This window comes from Oncorhynchus tshawytscha, linkage group LG30 (genome assembly GCF_018296145.1).
Source record: "Oncorhynchus tshawytscha isolate Ot180627B linkage group LG30, Otsh_v2.0, whole genome shotgun sequence".
Lineage (NCBI taxonomy): Eukaryota > Metazoa > Chordata > Actinopteri > Salmoniformes > Salmonidae > Oncorhynchus > Oncorhynchus tshawytscha.
In genome coordinates, this window is record NC_056458.1 from 10059485 (window position 1) to 10078777 (window position 19293).

At 40.9% G+C, this 19293-nt stretch overlaps 1 long non-coding RNA gene across 1 annotated transcript; it reads right to left on the reverse strand.

Moving 5' to 3' along the window:
- Nucleotides 1-7137: 7137 nt before the first annotated feature.
- Nucleotides 7138-19008, reverse strand: LOC112228780. The gene is made up of 3 exons (XR_002950090.2): nucleotides 18791-19008; nucleotides 14734-14843; nucleotides 7138-8179 (listed from the first exon to the last, which is right to left on the reverse strand). It is a non-coding gene; the product is annotated as an uncharacterized LOC112228780 (long non-coding RNA).
- Nucleotides 19009-19293: the final 285 nt, after the last annotated feature.

Genomic DNA, 19293 nt, shown 5'->3' on the forward strand with positions numbered 1-19293 from the left:
TGGTGTTGGTTTGATATGTTTATTACATGAACTTTATGTCCCATTCAGTATAGTTTTACTGCAATACAATGATGATGTGCCACCTAGTGGTCAGATTTACAAAATAACCTCCTATGACAAACAAAGCAGGTGCCACTAACCCTCTCAAAGAATTAGTGGCCTACTTGGTGTGTGAACTGCTGACTGCTCATCATTTGCTCATCATTTGCAGATACTTGTTGACACATCAACCAGGATTAAGGGACAGGGCAATTTGTTACTTGTTTTTGGCAGTAAGTGGCTGTATTGGAGGGAGATTGGTTTCACCTCTCCTAGGCAATCAGCAGTTAGTGTTAGTACTTCAGTCTCCCCTGGTTACTCAGCGGCAGCTGAGTCGTGTCAGTGGCAGTTTTGTCGCAAAACTAAGACAGTTCTGCCGAGTTGTTTGAGGAGTTGTTTGAGGAAGAAAAGAGAGTAAGGCTCCACACCACTTGAGTTTCTTACCTAGTTATTTTCAGATGATCTCATTTTTGCTCTTTTTGTAGCTTTGGCAACTCTGTGTGTTGTCTACACCTGTTTGCTCTTCTTACTGAAGGCTTTATAGATGCTCCCCACACCTTGGCAGCAACCCTTCTAATTTAGTGTACCCTGCATGCTCAACCCATGTGGAATTCCTGGTCTCTGGCAGCGTTTGGAACTGCAGATCTGCGGTCAAGAACGCCGAGTTCATCTCAGCCTATGCTGCCCTTCAGTCCCTTTACTTTTTGGCCTTGACGGAGACATGGATCACCCCAGAGAACACTGCTACTCCAGCTGCTCTCTCTTCATCTGACTTTTTTTTTTTGACTCTTTCATAGTCCAAAAGCATCTTGTCGTTGTGGTGGTGGTACTGGTTTACTCATTTCTCCTAAGTGGAAATTTCCTCTTTTCTCCCTATCTTACCTGTCCATCTCCTTATTTTATATTCCATGCTGTCACTGTAACTTGTCCACGCAAGTGTAACATTATTGTCATCTATCGCCCACCAGGTGCCCTTGGAGGGTTCCTCAATGAGCTTGACATCTTGATAAGCTCATTTTCTTACGATGGCTCACTGCTCTTCGTACTTGGCAACTTCAACCTCCCGACGTCTGCCTTCGATTAATTTCTTTTCAACTCTCCCTTTCCACTCATCTCTTTTCACCTTACACTTTCCCAGTCCTCTCCAACTCACAAGGCAGGCGATATGCTTGACCTCATCTTTACTAGAGACTGCTCACCTACTAATCTCACTGCAACCCTCCTCCAGGTCTCTGTCTCCCTTTCCTCCAATCCTAACCATTCAGCCCCTACCCAGATGGCCATGCACATTCACAATCTTTATCATATCTCCCATCTGCTAAATCCTTCTCCCTTCTGTCTCCCGATCCTGCCTCTTCAACCCTACTCTTCTCCCTTTCCGCATCCTATGACTCGTACTGTCCCCTTTCCCCCCACCCTGCTCGGCCCTCCCCTCCTGCTCCGTGGCTGCGTTATTCATTTCAAGCTTACAGAACAGGGCTGCAGGCTGTGGGCAGCTGAGCGATAAATGGAGTAAAACTAAACTTCCGGAGGACCTATCATCCTTTCATTCCCTTTTCTCTACCTTCACTTCCTCTGGATCCGCTGCTGAAGCCACTTTTTTACTTCTCTCATCAACTCATCCCTGACTACTGGCTGCAGAATGGCTAGAGTCACTCCACTCCTCAAGAAACCAGCACTCGACTCATCTTACGGCAAAAACTATAGACCTGTATCGCTCCTTTCTTTTCTTTTGAAAACACTTGACCATGCTTTCTGTGATCAACTCTCTCGTTATCAGAATGATCTTCTTGACCCTAACCAGTCAGGCTTCAAGACGGGTCACTCAACTGAGACTGCTCTACTCTGTGTTACGGAGGCTCTCCGCCCTGCCAAAGCTTACTCTCTCTCCTCTGTTCTCATCCTCCTAGAGCTATCCACTGCCCCCGACACCGTGAACAATCAGATCCTCCTCTCCACCCTCACAGGACTGGGTGTCTCAGGCTCTGCATGCTCTTGGATTGAATCCTACCTGGCAGGCCACTCCTACAAAGTGACGTGTAGAGGATCTGTGTCTGCACCATATACTCTCAATACTGGTGTCTCCCAGGGCTCGGTCCTAGGCCCTCTCCTCTTCTCTCTATACACCAAGTCACTTTGCTTCGTCATATCCTCACATGGTCTCTCCTATCATTGCTATGCTGATGACACTCCACTACTTATCTCCTGGCAAATATCTCAGCTTGGATGTTGTCTCACCACCTCAAGCTCAACCTCGACAAGATGGAGCTGCTCTTGCTCCCTGGGAAGGCCTGCCTGCACAAATACCTCTCCATCATGGTTGACAACTCCACAGTGTCGCCCTCCTAGAGTGGAAAGAACCTTGGCGTGACCCTGGACAACACCCTGTCGTTCTCTGTAAACATCAAAGCAGTGACTCACTCCGGCAGGTTCTTGCTCTACAATATTCATAGAGTACGACCCTACCTCACACAGGAAGCGACGCAGGTCCTCCAGCCACTTGTCCTCTTCCCTATAGACTACTGCAACTCGCTGTTGGCTGGGCTCCCTGCTGGAATGGAATAAATGGTACGGAGTCAAACCTGGTTTCCATATGTTTGTGTTAGATCCTGTTCCATTAATGGTATTAAAATATTTACAATGAGCCTGCCCTATAACTCCTCCCACCAGCCTCCTCTGGTATACACAATTGCTAAACTTACTTGCTACAAAACACATATAGATGTAGGATCTTCATTTGATCACCCTATTGGTGAAGAATTTTGCAGGACATTTAAAACTTGTAGTGTATGTGAGTTTAAAAAGGCTTCTAAAGTTTGTAATTTCCTCTTCGAAAGTGGGTGGTAGCCTTGTGGTTAAGAGTGATCAAAAGTTCGCTGGTTCGAATCCACGAGCCAACTATGTGAAAAATCTGTAGATGTACCCCTGAGAAAGACACTTAACCCTAACTGCTCCTGTAAGTTGTGCAAATGCAATTTTACCTTACAGAAAATGTATCAACCACAAAAAAATCTCTGTTAATTACAATCCACATACTAATTAACATTTCCAATTTCTGCAGGATTATTTTCCTGCTGTAGGAGACTGGCTCAAATTAAGATCCTACATATGAACAGCCTTTTAAATGAAAATAAGATCATATGCATAAGGATTTCCAGAGTGATGCTTATTTGGTATTGTCTACTAGGGCTGGAGTCGCCATAATGGACTCAATAGGGAACTGCTTTGAACATCTTTCTGATGCAACAGTGCCACCATTTGACCAAACTCTGCTGTAATTTTTGTGCTTTTGTCATTTCAGTTGAAAGTCACGACTCAGAATGATATGAATTGCCAAAGTAGAGCTATGGTATTAGAAACCAAGGAGTCCAGTCATATTATCCAAGGCTGCAGGTATACTGCCAACATAATGCTATGATAATGTGTGTTAATATAATATCTGCATAATGACTTTGCACACATAAGAAATGTTATAAGAACACTTGAGGTGGTTCACATTTGCATGTGAGTTGACCATTTATTGAAACTACTGGTTGTTATAATCTGCCATGATTATGAAACAGGTAAATGTATAAAACAGGCAAGTGGATCAGAAAGTGATTTGATCTCCATGTTTGTTAAGATATACTACATAGCCAAAAGTGCTCTTCAAATATCTCATTCCAAAATCATTGGCATTAATATGGAGTTTGTCCCCCCTTTGCTACTATAACGGCCTCCACTCTTCTTGGAAGGCTTTCCACTAGATGTTGGAACATTGCTGCAGGGACTTGCATCCATTTAGCCACAAGCATTAGTAACGTCGGGCACTGATGTTGGCCGATTAGGCCTGGCTCACAGTCGGCGTTCCAATTGATCCCAAAAGTGTTCAATGGGGTTGAGGTCAGGGCCCTGTGCAGGCCAGTCAAGTTCTTGTATACTGACCTTGACAAACCATTTCTGTATGGACCTCACTTTGTGCACAGGGGCATTGTCATGCTGAAACAGGAAAGGGACTTCTCCAAAGATTGCAAGCACAGAATCGTCTAGATTCAGATATGTCCGTCGGACTGCCAGATGGTGAAGATGAGAACGGGTTTCCACTGCTCCGGTGTAAAATGGTGGCAAGCTTTACAAAACTCCAGCCGACGCTTGGCATACCGCATGGTGATCTTAGGCTTGTGTGCGACTGCTCGGCCACGGAAACCCATTTCATGAAGTTCCCGACGAACAATTATTGTGCTGAAGTTGCTTCCAGAAGCAGTTTGGAACTCGGTAGTGAGTGTTGCAACCGAGGACAGACGATTTATACGCGCTACCCGCTTCAGTACTCGGCTGTCCCATTCTGGGAGCTTGTTTGACCTACCACTTCACGGCTGAGCCGTTGCTACTCCTAGACGTTTCCACTTCACATTAACAGCACTTACAGTTGACCGGGGCAACTCTAGCAGGGAAGACATTTGACGAACTGACTTGTTGGAAAGGTGGCATCCTATGCTGGTGCCATGTTGAAAGCCACTGAGCTCTTCATTACGGGCCATTCTACTGGCAATGTCTACGGAGATTGCATGGCTGTGTGCTCGATTCTATACACCTGTCAGCAACGGGTGTGGCTTAAATAACCGAAACCTCTCATTTTGAAGGGGTGTCCACATACTTTTGTATATATAGTATATATCTCAATCCCTAAGTGCTCCAGTTCTAAGTAATATTCAAAGTAGGGAATTGGCATTGGTCAAAACAATTCCTGAAACTGAAATCCTGTGTATGCAGGCATTAGGAAACCTGCTTCATGTTTGTATTGAGTTACCAAATATACTGAATGGATGTTTACCTGAAAGGTTTGATACATACCATGTTATGTGTGTGCCAATTACTATGTGTACCTGTAGTTTTACTGTAGTATTTATCCAGGGAAGTAAACTAAATCTCCTCTCTTTTGTCTCACCTCTATCTCTGACACACATTACATAACCCTTTGCCCTCTCGTATCTAAAACATGTCTGTGTGAGCTTTACTCAGTCAAATTAACCTCCCTAGCTCCCTCCAGTTTAGTCATGTCACTAAGTATTAATCTTCAGTGTTTACTTAAAGCAATAAGGCTTGAGGGGGTGTGGTATATGGCCAATATACCACGGCTAAGGGCTGTCCTAGAGCACGACGCAATGCGGAGTGCCTAGACACAGCCCATAGCTGCGGTATTTTGGCCATATATGACAAACCCCAGAGGTGTTATTGCTATTGCTATTGCTATTGCTATTATAAACTGGTCACCAACATAATTAGAACAGTAAAAATAAATGTTTTGTCATACCCGTGGTATATGGTCTGATATACCATGGCTGTCAGCCAATCAGCATTCAGGGCTCGAACCACTCAGTTTCTAACGTCTCTTGTACCATTGCATTGTTGAATACTTGTTTCTGATTGGCTTGAAAGGAGTTCTATAGCGTGCATTATTCAAGTGATAATGCCCTCGAAGCCAGTGTTTGGAGGACATATTGGCACGGGTGTTAGGCCCGAGACTAAGTTGAGGGCCGGTAAACCGTGCCAATATATCCTCCAAACACTGGCTTCGAGGGCATTATCACTTTTATACAACGGGTAACCAACATATTCAAATAATGATTGACATATTTTAATTAACTTTATTTTGATTAATTTATTCATACTATTTCATCCTTCCACGAGATATAGTCCTGACACATATCTAGGGTTGCTACCCAAGCCGGCTGGTCATTTGTTCTATCGGTTCGGTTGCCATAGACGTGACATAGTCGTTTAGACTTTTTGTTCTGTATCTATGGACAGTTGGACACCACCCAGTCATTCTTCTAAATGTTCTATTGCTATATGTTATTATCCCTTGTTTGCTAGCTAACCAACTACATCTAACTTACAGTCACGCCAAACAATGCAGCCAGAATAACAACAAAGTAGCTGCATTTGTATAAGCTGTTTTCCAGTAACATTTATTTGGATACATGCATAAGAATGAGCTAATGATGCGTGATTTCACCTGGCATAGAAAATGTGCTCTCTCGTCAGGGCACTGTTGTTCAGAGGAGCTAGCCAACAACACAGCTAACACAATCACTTGAAACTGAAGCTGGAAAGACTGCAACCTAGCTGCATTTAGTTTTATCTGTTCTCTATTGAAATGTCTTTGTATTTGTCCATAAAAATGAAGCTGATTCATGATTTCGACTGGCTGAGAAAAGTTGCCTGTCTTTCTCGTCCGACTCCCGATCCCTACATGTTCTTTACTATGGGACAGCAAGAGATCGAATTTCAATATGAAACAATATTGCAAATGTCAGAGAGTCAGACTGCAAGTTTTATACAAATCTCTGTTATTGAAAACCGATTGCTAGTCTAAAAGAAATGGGAGATAATGTCTAGATGCTTTTTATAGTGGGGATGAAGTTTATAAATTGTCTGGCTGGGCTGATGAGACAGTGGATTGCACAGTGAGATGGAACAGAGTAAATAGGCATTTCAATATCATAGCTTTAGCTTGTGGTAATTTGGGGAATAGACACCTGCTGGAATGCTGTTTTAACCAATTAGCGTCCAGGATCAGACCCACCCGTTGTATAATTCCCTATAACGCACAGTATATCAGCATAGTAGAATTCAATGGCTATAGTTAATTCTTTCATGTTCTATGTTTGAGCTGCTTTTGAAATAAAGTCCAATTGAAAACACTATTGGCATTGTTGAATTTGATTTTCATAATAGCAAGCTGATGGTTAGCTAAACCAGCAAGTCTGTTTGGTTACCAAGGCATCTCCTGCAGCTATCTAGTAAACTTGCTAGCTTCTTCAGTGAATGTTGAACACATTTCTTCCTGCAAGTGAACACATTTCTAGTGGCAAATGCCAGGGCTGCAGGTAGCCTAGTGCAGGTAGCCTAGTGGTTAGAGCGTTGGGCCTGTAACCGTAAGGTTGCTGGATTGAATCCTGAGCTGACAAGGTAAAAAGCTGTCATTCTGCCCCTGAACAGGGCAGTTAACCAACCCACTGTTCCCCGGTAGGTTGTCATTCTAAATAAGAATGTGTTCTTAGCTGTCTTGCATAGTTAAATAAAAATGTACAAATTATGTTTTTTTTTAAACAATTTGAGCCATGGTATAAAAGGGATAATCAACTCAGGGCTCTGTGTTCTCTGGAAAATAATGTGTCATTTGTTAGATGCCACCTTGCTAGCGCATCTTGGAACACACCTTCCATGTTGTTCATTATTTTAGTTGATTATCCCTTACTCATAAAGGCCTGTTTGTTGAGTATATCCCATTCTTACTCAAAACTATTGAAAGGCTGTGATAGGATAACAGTGAACATGGACCGAACTAGACGGACACTGTAGCAATGTTCCATAATCAAACTGCAAGACAATTCATTTGCATCTATCCAACACTATTTTAAAATATACTTGTTACATTATTAGTAATGTAACATTAGTATTGTTCCATTATTTCAAAAGAAAAAAACACAAATAGAATATAAAGTGACAGAAATAATTGACAGTTGTAGAATTATAGCATTCATCGCATAGCCGTGCATTAAGTTATGACTAGTCTACAACACCAATTGCTAGATGGGATTTTACAGCAAATGGACAACTACAAAACGTAATTTAGATGCAAAACATTCACCCTAAAACAATAAATACTCAACATTGACCCTAGAACAATAAATAAAGTGACAAATGATAAAACAAGAAGAATGCACTTCAAGGTAATAGCGTAAACACATTTTCTTTACCCTTATATCTACAAAAGTGTTTTCTTCCAATTCTGTCAAAAAATGCCGTATGCCTATCAGACTGTTCTCAAAAGTGCTACTCAGCCTCCATCTTCATTCAAGCAACTATCTCTAACATTGAGATGAACTGAGCTCCTCAACTACAAACAAGATCATTGAAGAACTGGGATATAGTCTGTTGTGAGACAGAGGATTCTGAGCAGACAGTCTTTGAGGGGTGTTTCTGCAGCAGGGGCTGCAGGATGAGGCTAGGGGTCAGTAGGTGGTATCTATAACGTTGCCTTCCATCTGATGTCTGTAGGCCACTCTTGCCTTGTGGGAAAAGTAGACAACTCCTCCTCCAGCGCTGGCATAGGTTGTCGGGGCAAACTGGGGCTCCGCTTCAATGTATGGAACTAAACAGGAAAAGGTGAGATGAGAGGATTAAAACCCCATTAATATTACATTAATACTGACATTCATCTCTGTTGGGAAGTCACATTCCCATACTGTACTACTATTGATGATGATGAACTGTCAAAGGGTTGTCAGTCCAAAATTACATTCCAAGTCAATTGTAAATGGCCTTAAAGTCAAACAGACAGCACTAGCAACATCAAATCTTATAAAAATCTATTCATATACACCCCGAGGAAGAATACTTCTTTCAATCTTTACTAACGACATGTCACTGGCTTTGCAGATGACTTAACACGATACACGTCAGCTACTACCGCAACTGAAATTACTGCAGCACTTAACAAAGAGCTACAGTTAGTTTTCCGAATGTGTTGCAAGGAATAAGTTAGTCCTAAAAATGTTAAAAAATAAAAGCATTGTAATTGGGACAAATCATTCACTAAACCCTAAATCTTGTAATGAATAATGTGGAGCAAGTTGAGTGGACTATGCTTGGAGTAATCCTGGATTGTAAACTATTATGGTCAAAAAATATTGATACAACAGTAGCTAAGATGGGGAGAAGTCTGTCCATAATAAAGCGCTGTTCTGCCTTCTTAACAGCACTAAAAACAAGGCAGGTGTCACGTTGGTCATAGTGAGGAGACCAAGGCGCAGCGGTGTAAGCGTACATCTTCTTTTAATGGAAGAACGAACACTGAACAAAACAACAGAACGAACCGTGACGCTATATGACTAGTGCAAACAAGCAATTAAACTTAGAATAACAACACACAAACTATCCAAGGAATATGGCTACCTAAATATGGTCCCCAATCAGAGACAATGATAGACAGCTGCCTCTGATTGAGAACCAATCTAGGCAACCATAGACATATAAACACCTAGACTAGAAAAAACCCTAGACATACAAAAAAACCTAGATAATACAAAAATTAAACAAACCACCCTTGTCACACCCTGACCTAAACAAAATAATAAAGAAAACGAAGATAACTATGGTCAGGGTGTGACAGCAGGTCCTACAGGCCCTAGTTTTGTCACACCTGGACTACTGTTCAGTCAGGTGGTCAGGTGCTACAAAGAGGGACTTTTGGCTCAGAACAGGGCAGCACGGCTGGCCCCTGGTTTTACAAAGAGAGCTAACATTAATAATATGCATGTCAATCTCTTCTGGCTCAAAGAGATTGACTTCATCACTACTTGTATTTGTGAGAGTTAATGACATGTTGAATGCACAAAGCTGTCTGTTTGAACCACTGGCACACAGCTCAGACACCAATGCATACCCCACAATACATGCCACCAGAGGTCTCTTCACAGTCCCCAAGTCCAGAACAGACTATGGGAGGCGCACAGTACTACAAAGAGGCATGACTAAATGGAACTTCTATTCCACATCAAGTAACTCATGCAAGCAGTAAAATAGGATTTAAAAAATACATAAAAATACACCTTATGGAACAGTGGGGACTATGAAGCAACACAAACATAGGCACAGAGACATGCATACATACACACATGATAAGATACGCGCTATACACACATGCACACATTGGTTTTGTGTTGTACATATGTGGTAGTAGAGTAAGGGCCTGAGGGCACACACTTAATGTGTTGTGAAATCTGTTGTGAATGTACTGTAAGGTTTATAGAAATGTATAACTGCCTTAATTTTGCTTGACCCCAGGAAGAGTAGCTCAGCTAATGGGGATCCATAATAAATACAAATACGATGACAAGCGAGCACTTAGATATGGTCATTTTCACGGTTTCATAAATTCATAGAATGTTTCGGAATGACGTAGAGTAAGGCATTTGTGGAAACTCTATATAAATATAGAGTGGGAAAGCAGCTGTGCATTTGGACTATTAATAGACACTGCACTAAATAAAACCAAATAAAGACATCTGTCTCATCCAGGACCGGAGTCTATGCAGATCGGTGCACCATAGCCAATAAGAGCTACAGTAGGCCTTTATATGCAACTAAGCCTTTGTGCAAATAAGCAATTTGCCACAAGGGCCTGCCATCATTCACTTTGAACTGGACTGTGTGTTTACAGGCAGTAGCAACAGCACAATTTAGATCATTCGAAAAGCATTCGCCAAAAGCCACAAAATACATCTGAATGGATTTCTGCAAATCAGTAAATACCATGGGAGGACTCTTACATTTGGGAACTTGACATACCTATTGATCAAACAACCATGAAAAGTAGTCTCCCCTTCAGTTATGCACATCAACAACAACAACCTCAACAACTAATGCTAGCCAGAGCAAGATAAGCTCAAATCTAATGAGGAACATTAGATAAACCCTCAAACTTTTTTCAGCTAGTTGGCCGTCAAAATTGCACTGATAAACGACGGGGAATAGTAGCCTGCTCGTCCTTTTGCAGCTTGCCTGCCAATGCACGCATGTTCCAAGACACGTTTTGACAACGGAATGGGAACTTACCTGCCAACCCATTTGATCGATGCCAAATACATTTCATTGACAACTAAGGGTGCCTGTTTCTGCTCTCAGGTTCAGGAATGGCTGAAAATGCATAACATTGATCTAAAATTGACCCTAGAAGTAGTACTGTTGGGAGATCTGGAGAGACCGGGTCAGTCAATAGCTAATATACTAATACTCTTAGTAAAAGTATTTATCTTCAATCTGTGGATTCTATTCGATTAGATAGATTGAAATTGTATGTTAAACATCACAGCATAGCTGAAAGATATATGGTGCATAGAATTCCGAAGAGGGTGGCCAGCAGAGATAGGTGGGATGGGCTGAGGGAAGCTGAGGGATGGAATGACGGTCAAAGATAAAAGTATAAAAAATAAAGTCAAAATAAAACATAACAAAAAGTATGTTTGAATGACACTGAGGGGCAATGTTGTTACTGCTAATGCCGGTTTGCCTGAGGCTGATGCTGTGCAGGCGTTTGTGCACATGCATATACACACACACTCATTCAAATGCACACAGGTGCACATACATGGTCACACACACATGTAAATAGTGCCATACATGCACTTAAACATATTCAGTTGTCCTTGATGTTTTTTGCTTTCTGTTTTCCTTTGTCTTTGTATTTTTTCTCTTTTGTTCATTTTCTTGGTTACTGGGGGAGGTCTTGGGGGTGGGGAATGGAATATTTTTTTCTACTTTATTTTTTTATCTTATTTTCTCAGGGGAGGGGGGACTGTGTATGTGTGTGTGTGTGGGGGGGTCTCAGATGGTTAAAGGGCAGCTCTTGGGAAACTGTGGGGGGGATCTTGGATGGCTGGTGGCCTGGTGGTTAGGAGCTTGGGCCGGTGGCTGATGGATTGAAAAAAATGTAAACCCATTTGATTTACAAATAAAATCACTCAGTGTTTCAGAGTGCACTCTGGGTCGTTCGTAAACGCAGAGTGCTGTCAGATTGTCTGTTGGTAAATTCAAAGCGTCCCCCCCACTGCACTATTGATATTGGACACTGGCCATGGAGTATGGTTGATCCGAGCATTCCTCACAACAGCCAAGCTAAGTGACTAAAGTTGGCTAACCTGCTAGCTACTTCCAGACACAAATGAGGGAACACTTCGCTCTGACCATTTTACTTGCCCTAGCAGAGCTGGTAAGGCTGTTTACATGTTATCTAGAGCGTAGTGACTAACGTTAACTGTGCTGATGGCAACAATTGAATTACTTTTTTTGCCAACGTTTACTGACACCGGTCATATTCAGCCAGTGTTAAGTGTTCGTCAATTCATCAGTTATTCTGCGCTCTGGCATACTCAGACAAGGAGAGTGCTCTGAAATTGGACTAGATAGCCATAACAGTCGTTCAAGTTAAGCATAACTAGCTAGCAAAGCGATTCACATTTCTTGCAAGGTTACCAAATGACACCAGCATCTCTAGCTGTAGCCACTGAAAAAGTATATAAATGAAAAAAGTCGGTCACTCACCACTCCTCCAATGACGTGACATCCTCCCAGCAACGTAAAAAAAAGTGACTACCTTTTACCTTACTTGTCCAGTTACCCCAAAAGTTAGAAACTAATTTTAAAATGTTTTCTTCTATCTACCCTGTTAATGATTTCTTGCACAAAAGATTCAATTTTGACAAAATGCCTTGTGGTTTTTGTTCCCCTGATTCTGATTCAGAATCTATAGAGAATGTATTTTTTGTCATGCCACCAATCTAGTAAACAATGGATTGAAATTCATGAATGGTTGTGTATAAAAGCTCCAGAATTACCTATGTTACATTATGCTTATCCTTGTAATTGCGATCATAACTATTTTATTAACATTATTACTCTCTTGGCCAAATATTATATTCACAAATGTAAATGAGGTGGAAAAATTCCTTATTTTGTAGTTTTTTTTTCATTGAACTGTTACAATTGTATAAATCCCTCAAACTTGTGAAACTTAAAAAGGGGGGGGGGGTCATATTGATGTGTAATATTGTTATTATTGTCGCAATAATAAAAAAATAAATAAAATAAAAATAAAAATATAGAAATAAATAAAATAAAAAATAAAACACTAGGCTCTGCGTTTTTAGCTTGCTAAATAAATACCTAATTAAATAGATATGCTAGCCTATTAGCCACGTTATGACTGACTTGTGATCATTGCCCTTGCTAGTTTTATTATATTGACATTCCCATCCTTAGTTACATTCGTCTGTTTTTGTCCAAAAAATGTAGTAATTGAAAATGAAACAGTGCATCCCGAATGGGTGGAAGCAACAAACAATTTTCCAGACCAGCTGTTATTTACAACCTGATAGCAGTATTTTTGGGAAAACCAACAATTATATTAATCATGCATTGAACTACGCCTTACTGTACGTCATGGAACTTTGACTTAAATATAACTTATTTTCAAAACCTCTTATAAAGTTGGTTTTGTAGCATAAACTGGGATTTTTATATTTTTAACTGATATTACGACTCTCTGTTTGTTTCATATCTGCACATTGGTTAAAATGCTGTCAGTTCCAATTTAATGAACACAGTGTTCTTCTCTTTGCAAATAGTGCCCCATTGAAAAAATCAAAACAAATACAGTGCCTTGCAAAAGTATTCATCCCCCTTGGCATTTTTTCTATTTTGTTTACAAAATTACAATCTGTAATTTAAATGGATTTTTATTTGTATTTCATGTAATGAACATACACAAAATAGTCCAAATTGGTGAAGTGAAATGGAAAAAAAATGACTTGTTTAAAAAAAATTGTAAAAATAAAAAAGAGAAAAGTGGTGTGTGCATATGTATTCACCCCCTTTGCTATGAAGCCCCTAAATAAGATCTGGTGCAACCAATTACCTTCAGAGGTCATATAATGAGTTCAATAAAGACCTGTGTGCAATCTAAGTGTCACATGATCTGTCACATGATCTCAGTACCTGTTCTCAACACCTGTTCTGAAAGGCCCCAGAGTCTGCAACACCACCAAGCAAGGGGCACCACCAAGCAAGCGGCACCATGAAGACCAAGGATCTCTCCAAACAGGTCAGGATCAAAGTTGTGGAGAAGTACAGATCACAGTTGGGTTCTAAAAAAATATCTGAAACGTTGAACATCCCACGGAGCACCATTAAATCCATGATTAAAAAATGGAAAGAATATGGCACCACAACAAACCTGCCAAGAGTGGGCCGTCCACCAAAATTCATGGACCAGGCATGGAGGGCATTAATCAGAGAGGCAACAAAGAGACCAAAGATAACCCTGAAGGAGCTGCAAAGCTCCACAACGGAGATCGGAGTACTTGTCAATAGGACCTTAAGCCGTACACTCTACAGAGCAGGGCTTTTCGGAAGACTCCCCAAACATATGGAAGAAGGTACTCTGGTCAGATGACACTAAAATGTTGCTTTTTGGCCATCAAGGAAAGAGCAAACCCAACACCTCACATCACCCCGAGAACACCATCCCCACAATGAAGCATGGTGGTGGCAGCATCATGCTGTGGGGATGTTTTCCATTGGCAGGGACTGGGAAACTGGTCAGAATTGAAAGAATGATGGATGGCTCTAAATACAGGGAAATTCATGAGGGAAACCTGTTTCAGTCTTCCAGAGATTTGAGACTTGGACCTCAATCCAATGGAGAATCTGTGGTATGACTTAAAGATTGCTGAACACCAGCGGAACCCATCCAACTTGAAGGAGCTGGAGCAGTTTTGCCTTGAAGAATGGGCAAACATCCCAGTGGCTAGATGTGCCAAGCTTATAGAGACATACCCCAAGATACTTACAGCTCTAATTGCTGCAAAATGTGGATCAACAATATATAGACTTTGGAGGGTGAATAGTTATGCACGCTCAAGTTCAGTTTTTTAGTCTTATTTCTTGTTTGTTTCACAAAAAAACTATTTTGCATCTTCAAAGTGGTAGGCATGTTGTGTAAATCAAATTATACAACCCCCCCCAAAAAATGTATTTTAATTCCAGGTTGTAAGGCAGCAAAATAGGAAAAATGCCAAGGGGGATGAATACTTTTGCAAGCCACTGTAGGCATCACACTCCTGCAAAAACTGTAGTTGGTGTTGTTACCTGCTTTAGGGGGGCAGTGTCTGCCCTTGCCTCTGTCTTTACACCTCCTGTACCAGGGAAAACACTGGAGAACCTTCACACCCATGGGCGCAGCAGCTCGAAGAGCCAGTCTGAAAAAGAGAGAACAAGGATTTTGTTATTTAAAAGAAGCATTAGCACTGGGCACTCTATACCTTTCAAAACCTGAAAACTGAGAAAACTTCAACAACCATATTGCAAATGAATTATGAGCCTTTTTCGGGGAATTTAAGAGCTACTCATCCCTCTATATGAATTGCACCAGCAAAATTGGGTTGTTATACATTTCTAAAACTGACACACTCCAAACTTTCCCTAAATGTGTCATTCTGGTTTGGTTTTTAGGACTATCATAATAAAATATATTGATAGTTTTTATGTTTAAGAGAGAGAAAGAGAAAGAGAGAGAGAGTGATAGCTTTATGGTATTTTCTTAATATTTTGGACCCTGGAGGCGGTGAACCATTTAAATGATTACTTCCAGCTATGACAGAAGATCGAATAGATTAAAAACAGACAATTCATCAAAGGGAGCTTTTAAATGAAATAACCCACTAGGCACAGACCTCAGTTCAACATCTAGTTTAGATTCACATGTGGTTGAGTTATCAAGTAACGTAAAAAAAACATTTTTTTTAAATCACAATGTTGTCGGGAAGTAGTTTGGGGGTAGATAGCTATATCGGGCTAATATAGGACTATTAAATGCCCAGTGCACTACTTTTGTGAAAAAAAACATTTCAACCCCCCCAAAAATGTTTATTTAAGAGGCTCCTCTGTCCTTCACTCGTTACATGTATTAATGGCACCAGTTTGAGCTTATCAGTATAAAAGACACCTGTCCACAACCTCAATCAGTCACACTCCAAACTCGACTATGGCCATGACCAAAGAGCTGTCAAAGGACACCAGAGACAAAATTGTAGACCTACACCAGTCTGGGAAGACTGAATCTGCAATAGGTAAGCAGCTTGGTTTGAAGAAATCAACTGTGGGAGCAATTATTAGGAAATGGAAGACATACAAGACCACTGATAATCTCCCTCGATCTGGGGCTCCACGCAAGATCTCACCCCGTGGGGTCAAAATGATCACAAGAACGGTGAGCAAAAATCCCAGAACCACATGGGGGGACCTAGTGAATGACCTGCAGAGAGCTGGGACCAAAGTAACAAAGCCTACCATCAGTAACACACTACGCCGCCAGGGAATCAAATCCTGCAGTGCCAGACGTGTCCCCCTGCTTAAGCCAGTACATGTCCAGGCCCATCTGAAGTTTGCTAGAAAGCATTTGGATGATCCAGAAGAAGATTGGGAGAATGTCATATGGTCAGATGAAACCAAAATAGAACTTTTTGGTAAAAACTCAACTCGTCGTGTTTGGAGGACAAAGAATGCTGAGTTGCATCCAAAGAACTCCATACCTACTGTGAAGCATGGGGGTGGAAACATCATGCTTTGGGGCTGTTTTTCTGCAAAGGGACCAGGACGACTGATCCGTTTAAAGGAAAGAATGAATGGGGCCATGTATCGTGAGATTTTGAGTGAAAACCTCCTTCCATCAGCAAGGGCATTGAAGATGAAACGTGGCTGGGTCTTTCAGCATGACAATGATCCCAAACACACCGCCCGGGCAACGAAGGAGTGGCTTCGTAAGAAGCATTTCAAGGTCCTGGAGTGGCCTAGCCAGTCTCCAGATCTCAACCCCATAGAAAATCTTTGGAGGGAGTTGAAAGTCCGTGTTGCCCAGCAACAGCCCCAAAACATCACTGCTCTAGAGGAGATCTGCATGGAGAAATGGGCCAAAATACCAGCAACAGTGTGTGAAAACCTTGTGAAAACTTACAGAAAACGTTTGACCTCTGTCATTGCCAACAAAGGGTATATAACAAAGTATTGAGATAAACTTTTGTTATTGACCAAATACTTATTTTCCACCATAATTTGCAAATCAATTCATTAAAAATCCTACAATGTGATTTTCTGGATTTATTTTGTCTGTCATAGTTGAAGTGTACCTATGATGAAAATTACAGGCCTCTCTCATCTTTTTAAGTGGGAGAACTTGCACAATTGGTGGCTGACTAAATACTTTTTTGTCCCACTGTATACAAAAGTATAAGACTAAGACGTGTAGTGGTAGGCCACACAAGCTCACAGAACGGGACCGTTGAGTGCTGTAGCTCGTAAAAATCATCCACCACCATGCTTCATTGTGGGGATGGCGTTCTCGGGGTGATGAAAGGTGTTGGGTTTGCGCTTTCCTTGATGGCTAAAAAGCTCAATTTCACCAGATCTTATTTAGAGGCTTCATAGTAAAGGGGGTGAATACATATGCACGCACCATTTTTCCGTAAAAAAAAAAAAGTTAGTTTTTTCATTTCACTTCACCAATTTGGACTATTTTGTGTATGTCCGTTACATGAAATAAAAATAAAAATCCATTTAAATAACAGGCTGTAATGCAACAAAGTAGGAAAAATGCAAAGGGCGATGAATACTTTTGCAAGGCACTGTACATCTCATATCACTCTTATTATCTGAGGACCGTGGTTACGAAAGTAACCTTAAATTTTGCAAGCAGCAAATCCCAGGAGGCTTAGCGTGTTTCTTCAGGGAATTGTGAGAACAAGGGAAAACACTGCCAACAAGATGATCTAATCTCAGATCTCTCTCCTTTACAGTACAGGACAAGGCAACCTCAACATGGTGATCCCCACATGCCCAACTAAGCTGTTATTGCTTGTGTGTCTATTTCGGTTTGTGCCCACAATTCTGAAATAATGTGAGGTTCCATATCAATGATTTCACATAGTCCTACCTGATACAAGTATAGACATTTAGGGGGTGCAGACTTAACCTCTGTGCAGTGTCAAAACATTGTAGGCTACTCTTTTGTGAGGCAGACCTGCAGGAATAACCCCAATGGTGGGTAAGAACTGCACAACAGATGCACTACAAAGGCTGGGTCCTGCTGTCACCAGTGTAGCAAATAAGTGGAGAGATCAGCAACCCTAAGGTTACAGGGCAAGTGCACTTACTTTGCTTACTGTATAAAGGTGCTGTCCGGAGGGTGCTAAACTTGTTCGCATGCCAGACTTGTTGCTGTCAACCGGTAAGCTACAGTAGGCTATTGATACACTGCGTTCTCTGAAAAGACAGTTACATAAACCGGCAGTAGCATAATCTGTTGTTGCCATTGAAACTAGAGCAATTTACGCAGAGAAAGGCAGACAGATCTCTCAGTATCCCATAACGGAATTCAATGCACAAATGAATGACTGCATTTTTATTTCTCTAAATTCTGATCTTAAAATGAGAGATTTTGTGTGTTGTTATGCACAAAATAGCTCATGTATAAAGTAGGCCTGGGCTATATGCAAATTAAGAAATCATGTAAGAGCAATAATTCTGAATTTCAATAGCCTTTCAAATATTTTAGAGGCCCAAATGCAGTCAAAATGATGTTTTCTTGTGTTTTGTATCATATTGTACAGTAGCTGATGAAACTAACACTGTAAAAGTATGAACAAATTTGATCATTGTTTGATTTCCTGATAGTTGCCAGTTGAAAATGCAATCTACACAGGACCTTCTATTCAGCAGGTTTGCATGGGCAGGAGTTTTGTACGTTTGTTAATAGACCAATAACAAAAAGCATTCCAAACCTCTCTGACAATGGCTAGTTTTCAGTTTTCTTGCTTGAGAAATACTTTTTTGCTTTAAAAAAGCATTTTCTTGTCAATTTTAATGGAAAACTATTAGACTTCACTAAGATATTTAATTGGTACCCAGAAATTATATTTATATAATGGCTGCATTGGGCCATTAAGATATTTGTCTTCTTACTCCCTCTCCTTCCCAATTACTCAAATTTAAAAAATCACAATAGTCAAATGTAGCCATACCCTACAACCAATCAATAACTGTATGAAGGTTACATCAACCTAATACGAAATGTGAAAACAAAACATTGAAATATCCCTGTAAGTTATGGTGCTATTGAATAGCTAAAAGAATAGAATAGTCTATAACTCACCTGTAAATAAAAGATCAAAATGGTATGAACTTGTTTTTGTGAGTAGGTTTGGTTGGAGTTCTCTAAAAAATGGTATCATTTGCTTTTTGATGTCTGATCTTCTGGTTTGATGTCACGAGGCAGTCAGAACTCATTCCTCTGACCACTGATGCTGTAAATGCAACCTGTCTTGTCCCTGGTAGAGCGTCTATCACTCTCTCATTGATACAACAAGGGCATGGAAATTTTCCACTGTCGACTCTGCGTCTTTAAATAGCTAATCCCTCAGCGCGTGGCCACAAAACAAAACATGCTTCCCCTGACGCTGTCCCGCACTTACAGTGTATGTGTGTGTTGGCAATTTAGTATGAGCAGTAAATAGATTTCAAGTGAAGTGTTGCTATGTATCCTTGTAAATAACTGTTAAAAACAAGGACATGAATGGTGATCTAATTGGTAAGGGATGCAATGATAGTCAATATGGTGTGTTTACCTACACTAATATGTAAAACACTTTATTTTGC